The following is a 24883-nucleotide window of genomic DNA, read 5'->3' as shown; positions in this document are numbered from 1 at the left end:
AAGTCTCAGAATATTCTGATGAACGAAGTTGAAGGGAAGTTTCTAATTAAAAGCTACGACCAATAGAGTTATAGAAAGTAACGACTTCAATGATCCCTGGAGTATTTTATTTCTCCTATAGCACAGGCAACTTGTCACGTGTCACCACCACTTCCAGGCTAATGACCCTGTAATGGCCCCATTTATCCATTTAGCCTCATTGAGTTCTATGCAATGCTGGTCCCGCCAGGTTCTTTGCCTGTTGGTGGATGCTTCAAACACTTTACAGCAAGTGGACCATTGGAGAGCTAGTGGAGTTGCAAAGCTGTCTGGGACTGCAGTTGATGTGGGGGTGACAAAATGAGTTCAAAAGCAGCATGTCTTTTTCATCATGTCGTGTTGTATCATGTCAATGCAGCAGTGTGTCTCTGCATTGCATTTCTGAATTTAAGGAGGAAGAGAAACAATTAATGTGACAAATTCATTGGTGGGTTTAATTAAGCTAAACTGACATAGTGCCACCCATCCATTGCTCATCAGGTTAAACTGTGTTGTGTCTCTTAATCAGCATGAGGCTTCCAAACTAGCACGACTTTTAAACATATCAGCATATTAAAGGAATTTTAGACTTATAAAATCACCTGAGGATGATTTATTGCACAACTTGTCATTTTTGTCAAGTTTTACTGTAACACTGTAATATATATGTAATGGCAAGTGACAGTGTGCACTCTTATTCATCATTTTTACATACTAAGGGGGCTAAACATATGGTAGTGTATAATAATATACTACTTTACAGGCATCCTCTCAAACACAGTCTCTGCAAAAACAATGCAAACCACAATTTTGAGGTGGTTTGAAATGTTCCATAGATGTTCGTTTGGCCGATATAATCAAATTCAAAGCCCAAATCATCATCAACGGTCCTGAGGACTACATGTTCCCACCAGTCAGTACTTTAGCCCCCACCTTAAGCTGCACAGGGAAACCTGCCATGACTGCAGCATGGAACATCATAACGTACGGTGTAATAGCCTCCTGCACCACGACTTGACAGCATGATTGTTTGGAAGGCAGAATGATGGACCTCCATCTCTCATGCTATTGGGTCGCTGGTGATGCGGCTATGTAGTTACTGACGCCTATTTCGATACCACAGCAACCCATACATATAGATTGGTGATGTCTGGACACACACATTCGATTTGATTACTTGCAAATAACTTTAAAAATTGGATTTCTCTGCAGTCTAAACATATAGCCTAACTTACCATAGCGGTGTTATTGTTACTTTAATTATTATTACTGTTAGTATAAGTAATAGTGAGTGGTATGGTCACTAGTATTATAAATGATTTGACACAAATAACATAACCCCCCCACAAAAACACTAAAAACAAATAAAAAGAACTTTGGATGGCTCACATAATAAAATGCTGTTAGGCTTTTTAATATTAATAATTGGTCGCTGCATTGTAGTGCTTTTACAAAAGGTGAAGTGTAGAAACTTAAGAACAGTAATAATCACACAGTATGTGAGCTTTCCCGAGATGTCACTTTAGAATGATTACAGTAATTTTACTCCCACAAGAACTGAAATTATTGGGTCTCTAGTTTAATTTAGTTTTATATGGATTTCAATTTCTTTGAACTCTAATCGAGAAATAAAATCTTTCTTCTAATATTGCCACCTTGCAAGCTGAACATCCTGTAAAGCAAGTGGTTTGTAATGAATGAGCTGGTAACAAGCTAGTACCATGCATATCATTGAGCAACAAATGAATAATGTATGCATGATAAATAAATTGCTTTAATTATGACAGGTGTTCACAAAACATACAGTATATAAGATCAAAGACAGAAAGGCATGTGTACAATGCTGTATCCTGATCAAGGTAGATGCAAGTTGATATATTTGTGGATTATTGTCTAACGTTGTTGACGATGAGATGAGATGAGATGAGTTGTTGCCCGTTTTTAAATGATTACCCAAAATATGCCTGAATGTCTCAGTAAGTTTCCACATTTTTTGTATTATTGTCCGACCATTATTGTTTTCAAGATTCCCCAGTCGTCAGCGCCGTAGCTGGATTTTTAGAAAATCTGATATTATTATTGTTGCGTCTCCCAGTGCAATCCCACCAGCCTAACAAGTTTGACTTGGCCACCCAAAAGCTATTAAAATATTTAATATTTTTCTCCGATATTAATTTGAGTGTAAAGATATATTTTCTGTAGACTCTAAATGCCTTTCCCAAGCCTTCCCTTCAATGCCCAACAAATAATGATGGTAAAGAAATTCATAATTCCTTCTATTCCAATTCTACATTTAATTGTTATGTCTTCCATCCAAAAGAGACACATTTAAGAGCATGGACTCTAGTAATATTGAATCCAACCTTAAAATCTCACAGACGTTTGCATGGGACTGTAGAAACCCCCAAATTTCAAGAAACAATATAAATGCTGTGGCCCGGTCATTGGTAAATGGACTTGGAAAATGGAAAATTTTATTGTGCCTTTCTAGACTTCTGACCACTCAAAGCACCTTGCAGTACATGTCAGCATTCACCCATTCACACACGCACTCATACACAGTCGGTCTTCTCTGCTTGTAGATTGACGGTTCAGCACCATGGACAGCAACCAAACAGCACCTAACTTAAATTGTGTTTCAGCACCATGGACAGCAACGACCAGAAATGCACCCTTTTATTTGTGTTTCAGAAACCAGCATTTGTTCCATTCACTTTTAGGTAGAGTTAAACAGAGTCCACAGAGCCTGGCCTATGGGGGGTTTTTAGAAGAGAGTTTCACAGCGAGTCATTCCAAGTTTATATTAACACATTTATACAGTCACGTTGTATTTTATGCAAAGTACACAGCCTACACGTGGCATTTGTGTGGCACGTTCTGCACCGTTCACCGCCTTCACTTTGTTGCAGTTCCGATTTCCTCAAAATCTCTTATATCTAAATCATGAAGCGTATTAGCTTTCCCCATTTTTTTTTCTTCGGTCAAGCCTTTTATCGCGGTCAACCTGCAGCCTTGGTGTAAATGTTTGCCCATCATCAAAGAAAAGTCACGACACGGCTTCTTATCCTCATCCACCCTCGGCTCCCTCGCCTTCCGCCTCATCCAGTCCAGACCCACCCCTTACTGTCTGCCATGACCGTCCTCTACAATACGAGACTGTATTCTTTGTACCTCCCCTTTCTCGCCCTCAGTCTGTGCATCCCAGCCTCCCTTCCTAGATATCCACCCCACACCTCTCCACCCGCAAACGGCTCCTACGGGGAGAGGGAGAGAAAAAAAGAAAAAGAGAGAACAGAACAGTTTGAAACACGTCGGCATAAATCTCACATCCAGAGCTCCCTTTTCTCCTTCCCCTCCTGACGGACTTCATTACTTTATTCCTCTGCGCGCCAATGCCCGAGACCACGCCGAAACGAAGGATTTTTTTCCCTTGAGCATGAAAAGGATTGCCAAATCATCCGCAATCCAACATCACCGACTGAGCCACCAGCATGAGCACTGGATACATATGCTCCAGCAGAAGTTGTTGGCTAGAGAACTAACAAATCTTGGACCACAAATACAGCTAAGAGGGGAGAGTCAGTTTTAGGTAAGTACGGTTATCCCGTATTGGACCTCTAACATAATATGAGGGTATCTTATATATATATATATATATATATATATATATATATATATATATATATATATATATATATATTTAATATTATTTTGTATTTATTTTTTCTGTTCATCACTGACCACGAGGTAGCGGTCGGGTAGGCAGGGCTATATTGTGGCACAATTATGGCGATGTTGCGTGGTCAGCATGTTACTGATGTTGGCCGGTGGTGTCCTTTTTCCGGATGGAGGCAATTTGTTCCTCTCCCCGTGAAGCTACCTTTTAAATAGTCTGCGTGCAAGTCCTCTCAAGCTCCGCCCGGACTAAATGTCGACGGAGCGTTCAGAGGCTATTTAAAACAATACCTTGACTCTCATAATCTTATAAACCCATCATCTCCGAACATTATGCAAATTAGTTATTCCTCCCGATCATGTGCACTCGACTGCGTTGTGAGACCGCATCTAACCGCGGCGGTGGTGCATAAGTGCGGATGAAAAGGACCACATAATTTGGAGTTCGCATTTTGCACAGACCCTGCCGCGGCTTCAGTGAGTGGCATTACGGGGGCAACATGTAAAGTGAAGGTGCATTAGCAGGCCTTCAGATCCCTGTGCAGTCCGCATCAATATCTGTATTCAAGCTAATTCCGTTTGCAGTGGCTTTTTACATCAATGTTGATTAATTCATCCCGAAAACTGCATGATCCGTGAACTAAAAGTGAGTGTCCTCCCGGCTGGGATATCGGATGTGGAATGAGTTGCGGTCATGCTTCCCGTTATTATAAGCATTATTTCTGTAGAATCCGTGTTTTATTTGTTGAATTATAGTCTGTAATGAATTCTGTGAAAGCAGATAGTCAGCTGTATCAGTGTTTCTGTGTACGTGCTCATCTGTGTTGTACGTGACTCTGAGCGCGCGTGCAAGAAAGCAAGCACGTACATGCTCGTTTTTCTTGCATGTGTGTGCGTGCGCACGCGCGTGTGTCACCAGTGAGGCAAAGTTGCCGTTCCGTGTTCCCTGAAGTTGTTTTGATTGCTGTTCCACTGACTAACTGCGAGGGGAGCTCATGCTCTTTTACACTGGGTGTCATAATGTGGCTGAAGGCAAGATAACTGTGTATGATGCTGATACCAACTCTATGAAATTAGAGAAGCGGCTTCTGTTTGAAATTGGTCCGGAAGCATTTATCTGCACTTCCATGACTGCCACTGCAGTTTTGGTTTTGTTTGTCATTGTTTCTCTTTGGAAGTTCTTAATTAGCTTCATTCATGTACTATTAATAAATATATGCAGAACAATGGTACTTTATGCATTTATGATTGCAAGGTTCAGAGCACAAGATATCATTCTCATTTTCAAAAATTATAAATAAGCCAACTGAAACACTATATAGCTTTGCCTTTAAAGAAGTGTGACACTCAACTCTATTAACTTAACTGTACGTTTACAATTTAAATGTATAGTTAAGCTTTCATGGCTGAAATTGACATTGTATTGCCAGCATGTCAGTACATACTGCAGTGTTGTTTGGCCTTCGTCACCATGTGCAGCACAGAAAATTGCATTAGCAGCGGAAATAAGCAGAAGAAAAGCTGCCTTTTTCACTATGCCTCATTCAATCTGGTGGCCTTTTCAATGGCAAAAACCCTGGCAACATGTAATCATTTTCAGAGGGAAGGCATTCCACATCACATTGCCAAAATGAAAATGCCAGTAGTAGCTTAAAGCTATATTTGTGTCATGGCTTTAGATGACCCAATGTTGATGATGCTTTCAAGGACCAAAAAGACAGCATTTAGCAGCAGCGGTCTTTTTACAGACCGTGGCAACTTACTGATGAATTATCTGTAAAGCGTGTGGCAGTGATTCTTGAAAGGCAAGGAAATACGCACCTAACATAATCAGAAGGAATGGCTGATACTATGCATTCACCCTCTGCACAGAGAGCTGCTCGCAGTGTAGATAAGGACATTATTTACAAACTGTCTTTGTGGTGAACAGAGAGCAGCACCAGTCTTTTTATTGGCAGAACCCACCAGCTCTCTCTGTCACTGTCTTTGTATTCTTGTATTGGCATAGCATTGTTTTTTATGTGGGAGCTGGCTGCAGCTGTTGTGGCCAGAAGGCTGCCTCCCAAGAGGTTTGAAAAAGAAAAGAAAAAAATCTGTTTTTTATCGGAAACAAACAAACGGGGTCAAATAATGACACGAGGCAAAATCTCACAGAAATGCTGGTGTGCTTACAATATTTTGGAGTGACAGCTGATCATTTGAACTCCGCGAGGGGCTGTCTGACCTATGTGCTGCTGCTATCAGTCCCGCAAGACCACATGGAGCCGAACTACGCTTGTTAAGTGCGATGTCCAATATTAATTCTCACAGGCTCACAATTATAGTGCCGGTAGCTGATCACAAGTGGTTACGTTCTTGCACGCCATGAAATTCAAACCATGTTAAGCCTTGATTAACAATTCCAGAAGGACATTTTGTCTTTATTTTTTTAATTTTTTTACAATTGCCTTTAACAAAAAACAACCTTCATCTGAATAAAAGCCCTGTCACCCTCATTGCAAAATATACAAATATTATAAACTGCATGAAAACACTGACTGAAGGCAACCAGAGTTTTGAAATTCATTGTGGCAGCTACTGCTCTTCGCCATCTTTGTCAGTCACTGGAACCACACATTTCGGGCTCTTTGTGAAGCCTCGGGAAGCTGAAAGCAGGCTCACAGAAGCATCACAACGGTGTTAATTGTTTTGTTCTAAACTATTTTGGCATTCGACACACACAATTCGTCATCTGAATGCAGTGGCTTCTGTCCAGTCTCTCTGCGTCTCCCTCTTTGTCTTCCGTCCCAGCAGGGGACCACAGTCTGATTGTGTGAGCGAACATAAGCACAATTTTATGATAATCAAGAAATGAATTGCACATTTAAAGTTAACTAGCAAACAAAAATCAATTGTCTGTCAGACAAATATGTATGCACTGTTAGTTCCTGAAATTGAAGCCTATCCCGGTTTCCCTTCCTCTCACTGCTGATGAACCTGAATATGATGTTACGTAAAAATCATTAATTATTAAGTTAATTTGCAGGAGCTGTGTTTATAGAGTCATGCACTGGAGTTATCATTTTTGCAACCTTGTTTTGAGGTGTGTTTTGAGTTTAGCACTGGTCATGAAAAAGAAGATCAGGTGATCACCTTGACGTTATGAGTATGTAATGGAATAATTCCACTGATATCTATCAGCAGTGGTTGCTGAATGTTTGAGTAAAACCAAGTAAAAAAAGAGAAATCCTCCTTGTTCCTTAGATTTCTGCTTTCAAGAGTGCATAAGCAGACCTTGAATATTTGGTTAACACCTACAGTCCTCTGCAAATTATTCATCTTGACCTAATATTTGGTAAGGTAGGAGACACTGGATAGAAAAGTGATGCTAAATTCAGCCTCTACAAAACTGACCCCTGTGTCAGCAAGCACTGCCAGAGAGCTCCGTTATTACTCCTTCAAAATATTCCAACTCTGACAACACAGTAATAACTACAGTAATTCATCTTAATGACACAGCGTCCGTCTTCGCTGCCTTGGTGATAGCTGTGGTTGCCCATCCATTTGAATATTCTGCCCAGTGTTAGGAGAGGAGAGGGAGAGAGATGTTTTGATTTGCTGTGGTCTTTCACATCACTGAACAGTAGAAGATTGCACTGGCCGGCGATTACACTTAGAGCCGTTTAACTTCATTTGCTTCACTGTTGTCTTCCACATTCCCTCCAGCAATGTAATTTGATCTGCTCCAGTCTGGAAGTTGTGTCTGAGGTATCTCGAAATACAACTTCCTCCGTCGTCAAATATCGTACGGCCGCAATTTGTATGGAGATGAAATGCACCTGCGATTTTTTTTTTTGGGTAGCCTCGGCAAAAATGCATTATGGAGGAAATGTAATAAAGTGTGGATTATGTCATATATCAGCAGATCATGGTGATTTATCATACATACCACACTTTCAACATATGTTATTGTTCACTGTAAACATGTTTCTGTGTTATATTCTAGTATATGTAATTAAAGCATGAGGAAGATATCGTTAAAGCTGCTTCAATGGTTAGTTCTATATTAATAATGGAACTAATGACTACGCATAATGTGAAAGGGGTCGCTAGTTGTGATGAACCCACAGAGACTTACCACCCATCTCTACATTTCCCCTCAGCTTTTTGGGGCTCATCGTTTTGATTTTAGGGCCGGCAGCTTTACTGTGACCGCTCCGTGTTATTGTCCGAAGACGTATCCTCACAGTTGCGGCAGGCTGTTTTTTAGAAGAAAAAAAAAGATAAGCACTAAATAACACTGTATGCTATCTGCAACACATAAGACCTAAATGCTAACGAGCCAGATATGTCTGCTCATTGCAAAAATTTGCACAATATCATTTTTCAAATCAACCTTGTAAGACCTTATAGACTCATAATCCCTCTCAATCGTCACTTATGGCCCACTAGAAGTGTGTGGGGTCTTTGGTGCAGATGTGGAAAACAAACTACAGGCAAGCAACAAAACAATGCCAGTGCTGTAACTGTTCTGTATGAGTCTTTGTCTTTCATAATAGGTTCGGGTCACTTTGGACGGACATGGCTGTGATTGGGATTTCACATCTTAAGTAAATTGAGCCTCTCTTAAAAAAACAATTTGCAGGTTTGGATGTCTCTGGACAATTGTCAGTGTGTTGTAGCAGGCAACACACTGACGAGCGTTTAAAGGGGTTGAAAGGATCAGATTCAATTGGAAATAAAATTACCAAAAACCTGGTCATTTTGATGGTGATGTTCAAGTACACGAGAGCCGCAAACTAGCCCCAGCACTTATGCTTTGTTTTATGAATAACGGACATTAAAGTTGAACTCTCAGTCAGTCTGTGCTCATTGATTTAAAGTAATGTGTCTAATCCTGGACTTCCACATTTACCGCTAACGTTTATAAACAAATCTAAAGCATTACTTATTTCTATGAGTCAGCTAAGTGTCTGCCAGTGTAAAAAGCCTCAATTTAAGATGTGAACAATCATGGGACGATAATCTTTCTGAGGAATTTTAATTAGGCCTCTCACAGAGCAGGTTTAATCTTTTCCAATCATCCTAGTGCTGACTAGCATGCGAGAAGCACTCCCTGCTGAAACATTTTAGGTACCTCCAATTATTCCTTAAGAATAGAGAAACATTTGCTAAAACATTCCAAATAGTCTGGGATTCATCATAATTAGCCTGGATGGAGATGAGAGGCTTCTATTTTCACTACAAACAGTGTGTCCCAATTTTGAAAACTTCAACAGCTGAGCAGTCATTTGGGAGAGAGGGTAGATTCATAGACTGACCCATAACCAATGTGATGCTGGTGAGTCAATGTACTGTTGGCTAATGCCAGTGGCTCTCAGCATCAGTGACCTATATTGCAGCTCAGGGCAGCAGCAGCCTACAATGCGGCAAATGACTGATCAGATTTGAATATTCAAATTGAAGTGAAATTATATTGTGAGCGTGATCGTCGAAGCTTTCTTATCCGGCTAAGCTGCTGGGGACAGATACATTAACCCCACAATGTAAGCTTTCTTTTATAATATTATTGGAGATAAACTGCCACTGGAAAAGCATGTGTGTACTGATTTTGTTTTTCGTCTATTTGTGACCTCACTTCTAATCCAATTTTAGATCAGTATGTACCCTGACGCTCTGCTCTACGACAAAGATCAACCAAAAGATGATCTTTCCTTAAACCTGACCAAATTGCTTCTTAAACTTCACCAAACCAATAACAACAGTGTTGTCGTGTCATGAAAAAATCATTTAAAAAATGAACAATGAGGATGAGAAGGCATGGAGAAACAATGCATTTTGTTTCATTTGGAAGACTTGTTTCATTCATTTTAATGTCACTGTGTGTTATCTGAATGACAAAAAGGCATCACCCGTTTAAACATGAGGTCTTTTCATAACTTTGAAGAAGTGGTTTCAGTTGACCATACATTACTCCTCAACCACACATAAAATCACTGGTAGTGAATGCTGTGTATGTGAACAACACAATAACTGTACTACACATTTTGTCTGATGCGTGTTAAGGAAAACATAATCCAAGCAGCAATGTGTTTCTCCTAAAATGTAACCGCGAAAGCAAAATTGACATAATTTGTAGGAGTCACAGCTGATTAGGGCTGCACTCTTTGTCTGCAGCAACTTAACGCTGTAGAAGGCTACCGACTCCAGAAGTGGCACACGAATGGCCTGACGCAGCACTTTCACAGAAGTACCAACCTATGGATTTTTTTCCATGTCCCTGACCTTGCCTGTGCCTGTATACTATATACAGTAAGTGTGTGTGTGTGTGTGTGTGTGTGTGTGTGTGTGTGTGTGTGTCTGTCTGTTTGTCTCTTACACTTTGAGCATCTTTTGAGTGGCTGAGGTTGAACATCTGCCACGGCAGCAGACATGTATATTAATACGTATTTAAACATAGATCCGTCATGTTCACTAATGTCAATGCTGCACGTCCCAACGGATGAACCATTAGCACATTTGCATTCCCAGTATGTGAGCTTCACTGCCTAAGCACGGCATCTTGTCACACTTCGCCCGAGGGACACCGACGAGAGATCCGTGCATATTTGTGATCATTTGGCATTGCCTTCAGGTGTGTTGCTATGGTAACTCTTATAACCTTGCACCGCGTCTTCAACTGGTGCTTGTGTGTTTGATCAGCTTAATTTCCACTTACCATTCATGCAATAATTATTCTATGTTCGCCCAATGAATGGATGATAAGAAGAGAAAGAAGTTAGCTGGGTTTCATAATGACCTGTCGAATGATGCAGATCTATGGCTGTAGTTGGGTTTTCATGCCTATTTTTCTTTTAAAGGCACATTCACACCTGAGGGCTAAAATATTGTTGTATACAATTTTGAATATAAATTGTATTTGCCTCAGGATAAGGAATATAATTAAAAGACAATCAATAATATATTCCATCACCTCCAGGCCTGCAAATGTTACTGTTATTGCTTGGCCTTTAGATGTTCTTTATGTTTTAGCAAATATTTGAAGTATTGTGTTTACAATTATAGTGGACCTAAAACGTACAATGTGTATTTATAGCAGGCAACGGTGGCATCAATATTCTGAAGTTTGACGGCAACAACTAAAGTCTGTTGTTTTTAATGTACATTTTGGATTGTGTAAAAAGGGGAGAGAATCACACGGATTACAGCTATATCTGTTTTGAGAAGAGTCAGAAAAACTATGGAATCATTAGGACATTTACAGGTTATACATGTGAACATGGGTTGATGTGGCATGTAGTCTCTGCTATTAGTGTTCCAGATCACGTAAAGTTAAAATACTGCTATTTTGTATAAGTATTTCTCAGTCTGAAGGGAGGGAAGTGGGATTAAACATCTCAAAAAACCAAGAACTAAAACTGAAACCAAGCAAAACCAACATGTTATGTCGGCCGAAGATGAAACAAGCGAGCAGATGTTGACTGAAAAACACTGAAGCAGATGGAACTGTGCATCTTAGACAAACTCTGAGAAATCTATTGAAAATCTATCGTTTACAGAATTTACAGAACTTTGTTTACAGAACAAAATATATAAATGTAACCATTACTTGCATTCCCCCAATAAAATCTAAATAATGCTCGATCTTGGGAGAGAAATGGAGAAAAGCACCCCAGTCTCATTTTAGGACACTTAACAGCATATGTATTATTACCACCAAGAAGAATAACCTCTGTGTTATGATAAAAAAAATACATATTTTAAATCCTGGATGAAAAAGGTCAATCTACAAATGCGCTCATAGTTTGTGAGAAAGAGGGTTAGGTCAACTGTCAGCATGGTTTCTAACCGGATCAAGCATTGCATATTTAAAAGTAAGAAGGGAACTGTGGCCAGAGAACTAGTAAAAATATATTAAAAAAACTCTAGAAACCTAGTAGGACAAGTTTCTGGGACAGATTGATGACTTAATGCCAGGTTGCAAAAAAAAAACACATTTTAAAGTGTATTTAAGTAACATTTAAAATTTGAATATACATTTTAATTATTTATCACATTGCTTAATGTGTTTAAAATTGGAAATATGTTTTGAGATGGCGGCTGCTCTTTTCAATGTGAGGCATCTTCACATTGAATTGAATTAGAAAAATGGCATCAATTTGCAGTTAGCATATTACATTTTGTTTTTGTCGCAATTGAGGATAGTTAACTATGGTTTCCTTACACAAAATAACAAACATTTTGTCTGCATTGTTAAACGATTAAGATGTCATAGAGACACACAGCACAGGCCTGGTTTCAGATCTCTCAACCACCGCCCACGTCCCTGATTTGTTCTTATTATCAGGCTAATACAGTACAAACACATGGCCCATTTTTTAGCCTGGTTGAGCTCATCCACACCATCCAAGATAAAGCTCTCTGGCACACAGTATCACATACTGTGTTTGCTTCATAGGTAGACTGCTTGTGATGGTAATGCCCAGAGCCTCATCACCACCTGGTTGCCTCCCGACTCCACTAAACGTTCAGATTCTCCAATTTGACAGGATGGAACAAAATAGTCTCACTGCAGCAGAGGCTTTCATGCCCCGTTGGACTCCATTTGCCTCTACTTTGGTTTGCCATGAAGAATGTTGGGATTACTAATAAACAATGGCAGGGGGTTGCCACCTGGCAACCCGTTGCGATCGCCCGCTGGAGGGAGGAGACCCAACCAGCTGGCCGTTCTTTACCACCGGTGTCAGCCGCTGTCCCTTACACTGCACGCCTGTAGTGTTCAGTAGGGAGGAATGCTTGCTCTGTTGTGCATCCATCATCCTCTGTAGGTTATAACCCTGTCAAGAGACTGCAGGCAAGACTTGCACTGCATGTTTGTAATAGCAGCTCACCTGTGTTAGGTGGAGAGCGTTGTATGGTATAGTTCTGCGCTATGCAAGCCGGTGCCGTTGTGCTACGGCTGCAGCTGCCTTTAGTGTGTGTAGTCCAGGTTCCCACTTCAAAGAGGGAATGATTGGAGGGTGAATAATAGCTCCGAGTCAGTCAATTGGCCCTGAATTGCCCGAACTTAACTGCAATATCAGCAGTGCAAAAAAAAAAAAAGTGGCTGGCGTGGTCAACTTTTTTTCCCCCAGCTTAACTTGCTCAGCCCCTCACATTGACATCGGGGCCAGGTGGGTAGGGAGGAAGTGGAGGGAGAAGCGGCAGTGTGCTCGATTTATCAGTAATTATGGAGCGCTTCTTTTCTCTCTGTCTTCTATCTATGTCTGCCCCGGGAAGCAGTAACCATTCTTTAATCTTGACACCTGGTGATCATGTAACGCAAGGAAGTGGCTATTAGAGGTGGAGCGGGGGCCTCTCTCCTGGTCCTCTTTTAGGGGAGTCGGGTTGACAGAGATGGCGGGGGGTATGGGGACGCATGAGCGAGGGGAGAGGGAGAAAGGGGGGTTGACATGAGATGGTGGCGGAGGTAACGAGGACAATTTGGCCCTGGTTTTCAAAACTCAGGAGGTTTTGTGAGGTTGTGGGGTTAAGGGGAACATCTAGGAAATCTTCAGCAGGCTTTTCTTCTAGCCGCAAAAGAGGAAGACTTGCCAAAAGACACGTGAACTTATTTGATTTTGTAGATGAACTAAAACAACTGTAATAATGTGAAATTCAGTTGTAAGGCAGTGCAGGTCTTTATGCTGCTCCCTCCGGGCTTGCTTTGCACTGAGTCAAACGCAATCAAGGAAATGTCAGGGGTAATTATATTAAGCTTTGGGATGATTGTGTATCAGATAACATAAATCAGCTTATGGAGATGCAAGCGAGGCCAAATGTTGTGTTTTAATACCCCTTTTGATTTAAGTGTAATATTATAACTGGCAGAAGAAAAACTGACTTAACACCTCATTAAAAAAAAGCGCTTTTCTTAGTCTCTTGCATTTTTTACTGCAGTCTTTTCACTGACATGCAACATCCAGAGCCAAACAGATACAGTTCATTATTTCTTTGTTGATTTCATCTTAATTGGGTGAAACTGGATGTCGATCCATATTGCAGGACATAATTCATCAAAATATTCCCAATTTGATTAATTCTGAAACACTTCGGTGGGTGACACATGTGTTGCCTTGAATCAAAACGGCAGAGGCAGTGGAAATACACATTGATTGCGTCTCAAAACATGAATAATTTCTTTTCTCACCCGAGTGCAGTGCCACCAGCGCTGTGCCAACCTGGCACCTCATTCCATTAACAGTCCTCTTCTAATGTTGGAGTAACATGAAATCACCAAGTGGCTGGTTTATTATGATCAGTCTTATACTGTATGTTGTCATTCACACAAATAAGACAGACACAGACAGATCCTAGGTGTTTGAACTATGAATACAGAATCACAAATCAGCACACAGAGGGCCTATTTGTTACGCTGAAATGCTGTTTTAGCACGAAAGCGCCGCAAAATCTGACAAGCATGCCTGAGCCAGACAGAGAAATGATTTGTGTTCCAGTCAGATTTGTGTTTGAATCAAACTGCTGACAGTGTGCTGACTGGGAGAAGATGCACGGGTGCACTGTAAATACAGAGCCATCTCATATATGATTTAATCAGCCACTGTATACTGTGATTCACGGAGCGTGTTTGACTACATTTAATTCCCAGTAAATGAATTATGGATGTTCCCACAATGGTGTGGGTATTCTGCATACTGTGATGTTAAAGTTGCATCGATTGCTTAATATGTTTTTTGCTCGACATTTACCGTGCGTGGTAAAAAAAAATACGCTTTGTTGCATGGCTGCCTTCAAATGCTCTTTTAACCTCTGATTCTGAATTGGTATTATGAAAGCTGTTGACAATGCCCTCAAAACTAGGGCTGGAGACTGAGTGTCGGAAAATAGATGGTTCAACTAAAAGGATAAAAGGATCTTTATTCTTACGTAATTACCGTAGTTACACTTAGGAATAGTGGGTTCACTCAAAATTGTCCTACTGTTACCTAATCATATTGTTGGTGACTTATGTGGTTATGTTTTGTCTTCTGTAAAATATGACACATTATCAATGTGTGCTTCATTGATCCTGTTCATCGATCCTGTATCACCCAATCACGTAAATACATATACAGCATGCGGCATGTTTTGCAAACAGGAAAAAAAAAATGGATTGAATCTTAGAGGACAAGGCCCAGCAGACATTTACATATGCATGGACATGTTCACAAAGCACACACACACACACACACACACACACACACACACACACACACACACACATGTACCATCCCCAAAGATCTCTGTGCCGCCTTGCTAATGGAGCCGGTGTTGTTAGTTTTAATGATGGAGAGGCCGGTCCAGGTGAAGCTAGCCTGAGCAGTATCCTCTCTGGTGTTTTTGCAGACTCAGCACACCAACATGACACCAATGTAGGGCAGAGAAGTGGCAACGCGGCAGATCCAAGTCACAGTGGTGAGCAGGGGGGGGGGGTGCAATGGTCATATAGCTTTTGGCTGGATGACAAGCCGACTACATTGCCGGAACAGGAGTTGAAAACAGATCACATTTAAGAGAGACGCATATACTGACATCAGATTATGTTCTGCCAACGGACTATAAACTCAGGACAGATGCCATAAAATGTGCTCGTTCTTTGATGCTCTGTTCCAATGATTTTTTTTGTTTGATTGGTTCATCAGTCAAGTCTTTTAATCCTTACAATTGAGCTTAGCGAAAGTTTAATAAGGAAGGCTACTTCATTTTTAATTATTTTACCTCTAGGCTACGCTTTCATTCATTACTCTTTAAAAGCCACACCTCTGGGCTGCATTCCTTTCATTCGCACCGCCCTTCATCATCATATCACTTTCAAATTCAAGAGGCAACCTCCTCTTTGTTCATCATCCAATCAAGTGTGCCTAAAATTCACTCCTCCTCTCTTACCCACACGGGAGCTAATTGCTAATCAGTGCGCTCTTATTATTAACCCATTTAGCTGCTTCTGAGACTCACTGCCTTTCAGTGACTTCAGACGTCTTTTTGGCACTTAAATCAACACACTCTTGCCACGGCCTTTCAAAAAGTTGTGCCAGACGCACAACGCACACAGACATCATTCCACCAAGCCAGAGCCTTTTTGTCACAAAAGAGAAACTGGATTACCACAGCTTATTTCCAGACCAGACAAAGATGGTTCTCTCGGTGGGAGCCACACTTAAGCATAATTTTTTCTAAACAGCATAACATTACTGTGAGCACATTTTCTCCACATTTGCTCTCTCAGAAAGCCAAGTCTTTGATCTATGAGGACCACCCTGAGCTTATACTCAAGAGAATGCAGACACACCAACTGATGCCTAATACTGTATTAACAGAAAATTAGGCAATAGACACCCACACACTAGCATGCCAGCTTAAAGAAAATATCGACATCTAAATGCTCACAGTAATTAGATCTGATTTAATGTTAAAACAACCTGCTATTTGAAGAGAAAACGTGATGGTTGCCTCATCTGGACATGGCAGCAAGAAAAGTCTTCACAGTAAACAACAACTTAAACCAAAATTCATATATACAGCCATGGCTGTAAAATAAAAAAAAAAACACACAGGAGATTTGCCTTCTCCGTGGAGGTGCAGATATACGTACAGGCAGAAACCCATTTCTGTTATTCTCATGATGTCATGCTCACATGTTTTAAGTCTTTTGAAAAATGTAGATGCATCTTGTTCTCCTTCTATCCAAACCTGCCTTCAGAACTCTTCTCTGTAGTATGTATGGCTGATGGCAGCATCAAAAAGCTGTGATATAGAGCTGTGATATCATCCACTTATAGCTTATAATACCTTTGAATGCCCCACTAAAATGTATCACTTGAATGTCAAACTCTTACTGCCTGTCGGCTTGAAAGGTATAAAACAACATCTTGGAATTTGACATTGTTAACAATTCCAATTGCTAGCGTGTGTCTTGTTAAAAAAAGATCCACATTAATCTCTTTCTTTCATTTCAAAAAAGATATGTTTTTCTGCCATTTTTTTAATACATTTTGATCCTAGAGTTCAGTGAACTGTGTAATATTGAGAGCTGAATGATTGTACTGTAGTTTTTGTGAAAGCCCGTCTGTTTTTGACATCTCAAATTCAGACATTTTCTAAATCTACATACAGGTACAGTGGCTTAAAAGTGAATGACATTTAAATACAGCAAGTGTTTCATACACTAGAGAAAGGAAGGTTTATCCAATAGCTATTAAGCCCTAATTTTAATATCAATTGTGAAGAGGCGTTTGCTGTCTTTATTGGAACATAAACTTTTGAAGGAGACCTTATAAAATACTCCCTGTTTTACTGTGGCTCAGCAAAAATTAGGAAAAATGGTCTGTGAATTATTAAGCAACTGTGGGCATGTTGTTATTGGCTATTATACATTAGGCTTTTACTTAATGCTTATAACCACAGCTGACTTAACTTATAACACATATGACTATATAAGGACATGCATTCTACTGAGTTTACTTCTGTGTAAGGAAGGAGGCCGTAGAAAAGCTGGAACATGGGAACTGGAAATGTTAGCCTTGTGGCAAAAGCCTCTAAGCTCCAGGATGAAAAGAGGACAGCTTAGGGGAGGAATACAGCGACTGTACACTTCCAAAGGCAAGAGGTCAAGTGCACTCTATTTTCAATCTTAACATGGGGAATGGGTACAAGTTGGCTGCTATAACCCATATCAAGGGCACATTTTTGCAAACGATAACCTCCCAAGTAGAGGAGACGAAATATGGTGCAGAAAAGAAAGAGCTTTTCTCAGCAAAAATTCACAATCCTTTTAGTCATATCAGGCCTGAAAATGTCTGCTCAGGATGCCTTTGCGCATGTGGATCTATATACTGGACCATGGGAGCGAGCTTGTGTATATGACAGAGCACCCCCCCCCCCCCCCCAAAAGCAGTACCCGCTTTCAATATGTCTCTCCTTTATTAAGGTACAGTGAGGCACTTCGAAACACTCAAATCACTGAAAGTCATGATAGGACCGCATTAACCATAAAAAAAGACTGTAATGAAAAAAGATGTGACCCCCATTAGTTTACCATACATTTTGCAGAGATGTTTATTTCAGAGTTATTGGCTAATCGTATTTGCATCTGCAATTAGACAGTAACAAACTCACAAATGCATCCAAATGAACTATTTCCATTCATTCTGTGACTTAATTGTCATTGTCCTTGGCACTGCAGAGTAATCACTAAAAATGCTCCCAGGGCTAAACGGCAGACGCATCCCATTCATCTGGAGACTGCAAGCAAATAAAACAGCCCATCCTTCAAAGTCTCCTCCTTATATACGTTTTATTACATATGTAGTGCACTTTGAATATAAAAAGCCAAATATAGAGGCATTTCATGTCTTCGTGGTACAGAAGCAACATTGCAACACTAAATTGCAAATGACACACTGTAGGTTAATAGATGACACTAAATTGAGGTTGACAGAGTAAGTTCATTCCAACTGTGAGGGAGATCGAGCCTGGCACTGAACAAAAACACCCTTAGAATATTGATATTTATGCACAGCACTGACACAAGGCATACGTAATACAGAGCATTTCAGCTTTGCGATGCTTAATCCGTAGGAATTGAGATGGGAGCACTTCTTTTTTTTTATTTCCACCATCTGCTCTGCGTCTCTGCAGATTTTGCTGATTTATGGAACCCACTGGGTCTGTGCGTGCTCCTCTGCTTTCCTTCCATTTCACAAATTTATGGCTGTGAATTAGGAACAATAGGAGCAGTGACCATCAGCTTAACACCCCATTCCTTCTGTTGCTGGAGAGCAAGACGGTGGGTCAGATAGGGAACTCTTCTTTGCCAAAGTCTCCTGATTAGCAATTCGTCTACGGGTGAATTGTAAAGTAAGCATCAAATTGGTGAATGGGGTCGTTAAATAAAGGTATGGCATTGCATCAGAGTGCGCGGTGCAAACGGGGGTAGCAAAGGCGAACAAAAATAACCCACTGCAGCTGGACAAAATCTCTCTCTACGTAATGCCAGTGGTCCTGTCTCCTGAGAGGGCAGCAGCTGTTATGTATTTCTTTCAGAGAACCCTCCCGAAAAAAAAATGTGCTAAAGTAGAAGGTTGTTGTGAAAAGGTTAGGTGAAGCAGCATTAACACTCAGAAATGTGCTGGCAAAACATTTTCCTTTATCTTTCCTTTTTTTTCTTTGTCACTGACTTTTTTCCTGTGATATATAAACATCTGGCAGCAGAAATTGCTCAAGTATGACGGTCGTTAGGAGTGCAAGTGGGGAAGGACGAGTTTTAGTAAAACACATTGTTCTGTTCAAGCTTCATCTTGTGCACACGCTGATAAAATCCAGGATGAGAAAACGAGAAACATTTGTTTTCCCTACCGGAGTCCTCTACCCCGGTTACTGAAATAGGATGAGCAAATCACGCCCTCATCCTGATAAGGCGATACTTCCCTCACATATGTCTGTAAAATGAAATGCAGCCCTGCAATCCAATTGCAGTCTCACAGTTGCCTCGCAACAACACTTCATCACACCCTGCCCCCTGGCACTGATAGTGAGATGTGAATAAAATGTTACAGACACAAGCAATTATGACAGATCAGTCACAGGAGGAAGAAGATATGAAGGAGGAACTGTTTTTTTAATTCTGCTGGTAATTACAGTAAAAAAAAAGAGATATATTACTGGGGCCTGAGGTGAGCTTCACAGCAGCTTCATTAAATGCCTTTTATATTGTTGTTGTTGTTGTTGTCGTTGTTGTTTTTCATAGCTGAATGCGACAAAGACAAACAAATATGTACATGCACTCAGACACTTTGGTGAAAAGCAGCACCTTGGGTGCATTTATGTTAGGCCTATACTTATCTTACATGTGCTCTCTTGGAGATAAACACATTTAAATGCCCTCTGAGACATTCTTTTTCTCCATTCAGTAGAAACCATACAGTGGATAACATCACCTGACATTTACATGCATGAGCAAAGTAGAACTGCCGTGCGAACAGTGTCATTTACATCCCTGACTCCTATTCAGGCTCTCAGGGGTTCCTCTGGGTGCATTTTGAGTGTGACCAGCCAAGGGAATGGAATTCGATCTGGCATGTTTTGCCTTCAATCTCACGTTGTTTAGGTGGAAAATTAGAAAAAAAAGAAGTAGGATGCAAAATCTGTAAAGCTTGGACCATTTTGCCCAGTTTTATTTGCCCTATTATTAATGCCTCCGGAGAGGAAGGTAAGAAACACATTCAAAACAAAGACGGTGGTGCCCTGTGAGGTAAACCGAAGAATCGAAGGAAAGCAGTCAGTTGTTTCTCATCAATAAAACCACAGAGTAATTAGAGAAACCACTTGAAAGCCAATTTGCAAGTTGACAAATGATCAATCTTCATCTGCAACGCAGCCACACTAGCATACAGCAGCAGTGGTAGATGTGGTGACAGATGGCTTGCCTGTTCCAGCGAGCATCTCATTCTCTTTGGTGAAAGACTCTGATGCTGGCTAAAGCGGTAGAATCCTTCTGCTTCTCCTATCAGTGCAAACCACCTTCTCCTGGAATGAGATGAACACAGGAGCAAATCACCACTGTTATGCTCTTTTTAGCTCAAATGGATAGGTCAAATTCTTTTGTTATGTCAGGCCCTGTGAGGTACTTATTCATAGCCAGTGTATTGCCTACAGTAAATGGCGGAAGCAGAAAGGAGTTACCACACTGGAGCAAAGCCATGTACTGCTCTCCGAAAAGTCACAAGACTCCTTTGACAAAAACAGAAATTTGACCTCAAAAAACACAGGAGTTGCTTCCTCAATCGGTGAGTTTGTTATTGTGGGACTTGTTTCACAGGCTTAGTTTGGAATCACCAAAATCACACAATAACACTAACTGATCTTGGCAGCTTGGTGGGTTTGAAGAGAACATAGATAACTGCTTGAGATCCCTGTCAGAAAGGCCTGTTTGGTTGCAAGATAAAGCGGTGAAAATAATCAAAATATAGCCTACACTGATATAGATTTTGATGCTGTATGCAACCTACTGTTACACCGACTCCATAAAAATCGAAATATCCCAATAATGTGTTCAAGAGACATATGCCACTGATAATCGGTTCAGCTGTCCCATCAAAGCGGGAATGAAAAGGTGAGCTCTGTGTATTAAAATAACATATTGAAGGGAAAAACCTGCCTGGGGAAAAAAAAATAATTCAGGTGTCACATGGTTTTTATTTCCATTGCTGCAGAATTCTTCATGAAGCAAATCAATTTAATTTGTATTTCATGCTAAATTTAATTGCCCGTCGGCAAGCCAATGTGCTTAATTTATCTGAGTCACACGCCCAAAAACCTCATACCTTTACCATCCACAGTGTTTGCACTTGTGCTTACTCTGAGACCTTATTAATTAGTTTGCTTTATGACAGAGACAGTCCCTGTTTAAAACCGTGTCATAAAGCGCCCCCGCGTCGCTGCTGTTCAACTAGGCAGCTATCAAATAAACCTTGCAGCACACTCCTTGCACTGCTTCACATGACAGATGCACCCAGCTCCCCTCTGCCGCTCCTCGCCCCGGCTTGCATTGATCCTCCCTGAATAGATTTGGACACAATAATTCAGCAGCCAGGTAAATTGGAATAACTCTGACCATTAGTGAATTAGTTTGCTCTTCAAAATCAGCCATTGATCCCCGAGCCGAGCTGATTGGTTGCAACTGACCAACCATAGAATTTAATTATCAAACACAGTGTTGCTTGCTCAGCCCTGTTCTCTGAAGGTCAGGGTGCCACTGCAGTCCTCTTTTAAAAGAAACGACAGGGGCAAGGCGAGAGGTTCGTGGGGGGAAAAGGAATCCACTACAAACGAAGTTAGCCACGGCCAACCTTCCCAATTGCTCTGTTGCTTCCCAGAAATTGCAACTGGCAGACCATTACCACGCCTCTCCAGACATGGCTGTGAGCTGTGCAAAAATAATTCTCAGAATTCAGATGACACTGGTTTGGCATATTTAGATGCAACTCTGCTCGCTCCCTCCTCATTCTGTTATTTATGAGTTTCAGTCTCACATAACCCTTTAGTCCCATCGAGGTCAGGTTATTATAAGGTAAAATAACCCCGAGGGGTATAAAAAACGTATTTTTAGGCTGCCAACCATCCATAACCTTACGTCAAAGGTTTTGCTTCATTTCCTGCATTATACCTGTATCACTGGAAATGAAGACGCTGGGAGGCAGTTCAGAGAGAGAACTCTGTCTGCTTGTATCCATTCAGTTTAAACTACAAAAAATGTAGAAAATAAATATTACATATTGGTGACCAGGTGTCACACAGGAGCATTGGATAGATGGATTGTGCAGAAATACATTACATCTGCTTTAATTCCCTGGAGTCTACCTGCCTTCCTGCTTCATTCTACCCTGATCTCTTGCCTCCCTGGGATTTAGAATACAAATAAGCAGAACAAGCCTCCTCATTCTTATGAACTTTATAGAATAAAGAGGGACACTTAGGGCCCCACACAGGGGAGGGAGGAATTGATTGGCAAAGCTAGTGATGGGACCAGAATGGAGATTGAATCTCCCTGAATGAACCAGAATGGAGGAGGAGTTGCGGCATGAATGAGGCTGTTTAAACAGGGGATGGAGAAAACAAGCCTGCCTTGTCCTGTCTTGTGATTTCCTGAAGCAGACATCCTCCCCTTTTTACCCTGCTTATTCAAGGGTAAATGTGATCCACTCTGTCTCTCCCTTTCTCTGATCCACTAATCCACTCTTCAAATAACAGTAATCTGCAAATAACACAAGATAAAGAATGTTTCTGACAGACCGACAAACAAACAAATGTGTGGAACGCATTTGAGAATTGGGATCTGTGTGGGTTATGATTTCATGCAGCAACAGGACACAAATACCTCAGAATGGAGAATGGAGAATTTGAAAAATACTCTTTTGCCATCACGTTGGTGGATCTGAGTGGAGTAGAGTGCACAACATTTGGTGCATTATTTTATTTTATAATAAATAATGAAACAAGCGCTGTTGAAGTGTGAAAAAAAAGTGTAATTTGTTAGCACTTAGACACATTACACAACACATGAGAATGGATCGATTGGACCAGCCCTGCAATTTAAGGCGCTTGACATCAGGGTGGATTTGTCAATGCATATGTTTTTGGTTTTATGACAAAACGCTACATTTGTATGTATAAAATAATATATAATTTACATGGCATCGGATGGTAGGGTATGGCTCAGAACTTATGGCAACTTTTTTTAAATATATTATTAATAGTTTTTAATATAGGTCTTTGGGAATTGATCAGAAATGCTCCTTTTCGTCCGATGTCAGTGTGTGAATGACAGCAGCTGGCAGGCTGCCAGAGTGCTGGAGTTACACCAAAGGAAAGCAGAGACAAAGTTAACAAACTTGCCGTGTAGTTTACTTGTCGTGGGCGGACACTTGTTAGTGGTATTGAAGCGTAAGGACCACATCAGCATCTAACCGGACCCAAGTGACATTTGCGGGTTTGTTAATTGGCTATCTAGCATGCAAACAGCAGTGCAATTTTTCCCTGGTGAATGTTTGTTTAGCGACTCGTTCAACTAGCTAAGGTGCAGGACAAGGAGTGTGTTCATGTTCTCGAATTAGATAAGAAGGAGACTATGGTAGGAAAGCTAATGTGGTGTTGACTCAGTGTAACCGTCTTTCCTGCATATGCCAGAAAACTGATGTTACTTCTTTATGCAACATTTAATTCCTTGCATCAAAGCAAGGTCTTTATCTACGTAGATGAATACCGTAATGGCATTCTGTTGAATTAATGCAAAACAAGGGGGCGCCAACATGAAACCAAAGAATGGAAAGTATGTTACTGATTTTGTCCTTTAAAAAAAAAAAAAGAGAACACAGGATGACTGATTTAGAGAACAGATATGTATCCTGTAGCAGATGAAAAAAATATGCAATTTAGTTTTATTTGGATCACTATCAAGGAAGCTGTGTCTTTTTTGAGCAAACAGAATCCACTTAGTTGGAGATCAGGGAAGAGCAGGGCACCATCATCCTTTCAACGCAGCACTGCTCAATTTGTCCAACGTCAGTACAGTTTGATAAAATCTCATTAAATCCAGGATGTTTTTATCACCTGAAAGATACAATCTATGATTTTGTTAATAGCACTCACAGGTCCCCAGATGTCATCCCAAGACATTGGAGCTCTGTGTGCAGAAGCATTCATATCATCAGTACCAGTGAGGGAATGGCTGTAGTGGATGGCCCCCATACAGTTGTTAAACTGTCCCCATGGTTCTCCACCAAGTTATTTGGCTCCCCTTGCGATGGCATTGAACTGTTTCCTACAGCGGACAACCGTTCTCGTAGGACCTGGGAGGCAATTATCAACCAAATGTGTTATCTCCTCCCTTTTAACATCATCTGCCCTCAGTTGCTTATTCACAGTGCTGCTTATTTGATCTTGGTGAGTCAGCACTTCTTGCAAGTAAACATCCATTAATTCCTGAGAGAAATATTTCTATTTTTTGTGTAAAGGCTCCCGACTGTTCTCTGTGGCTTCCATATTTACACTGAAAGAGTAGCGCGGCGTCGAGTCTGCATATTTTAAAGGGAAGAATACTGTAAGAGTGATTCTGATTCCCGCTGTGCAGCTGGTGCACTGCACCACATGGCTCCAACCCCCAAAATGCCAAAAGTTAATCACAACACCCCAGTGTTTTTCACCACTGTGAATTGATTCTGTGGGGCCTTCAGATTGTGATGGGGGCATGCAGTACATCTTCTAGTAATGTGTTTTTAATTGCATTACAAAAAAAACTTTCCTCACGATTTTCACCACTTCCTTTTGTCCTCATAGGATCGTTTCTTTATCACAATGCCTCTTCTCACAATACTTATTTTCATCAAGACAAATGGGATCGTTTAATACTGAGAAAATGTGACATAATGTAAAGATGACGAAATCATCATCATATCATATTGACAGCTTAGTTGTCACAATGAGTTATATTTGTCTGTTCCCTTTTTATCACTCAGGGCTGTTTGTTGAGCCAGAGTCGCTTTTTAGCAATAACATTTGGTTTAAGGTGTGATAATGTTCAGACGCAAAACCCACAAAGCAAACAAGCAAAAAAATCTAGAGATAAATACTATTTCATGGCAGGAGAAGAATGGCAAATCTTAGTATAACAATAGAA

General features: G+C 40.7%; 1 protein-coding gene across 1 annotated transcript in view; it reads left to right on the top strand.

Annotated features, from left to right (window-relative positions):
- Window positions 1-3224: 3224 nt before the first annotated feature.
- brinp1 (bone morphogenetic protein/retinoic acid inducible neural-specific 1) overlaps window positions 3225-24883 on the top strand; it is a 104828-nt gene continuing 83169 nt past the window's right edge. Inside the window, exon 1 of the mRNA XM_068706302.1 lies at window positions 3225-3607. The gene's annotated coding sequence lies outside the window, so the exon portion shown is untranslated. The remainder of the gene's footprint in view (window positions 3608-24883) is intronic.

This window comes from Cebidichthys violaceus, unplaced genomic scaffold, assembly GCF_023349555.1.
Source record: "Cebidichthys violaceus isolate CVI_PGR_0920_01 unplaced genomic scaffold, fCebVio1.0.p SCAF_12, whole genome shotgun sequence".
NCBI lineage: Eukaryota > Metazoa > Chordata > Actinopteri > Perciformes > Stichaeidae > Cebidichthys > Cebidichthys violaceus.
The sequence above is the reverse complement of the archived record's forward strand: the minus strand, read 5'-3'. Positions and strand labels throughout refer to the sequence as shown.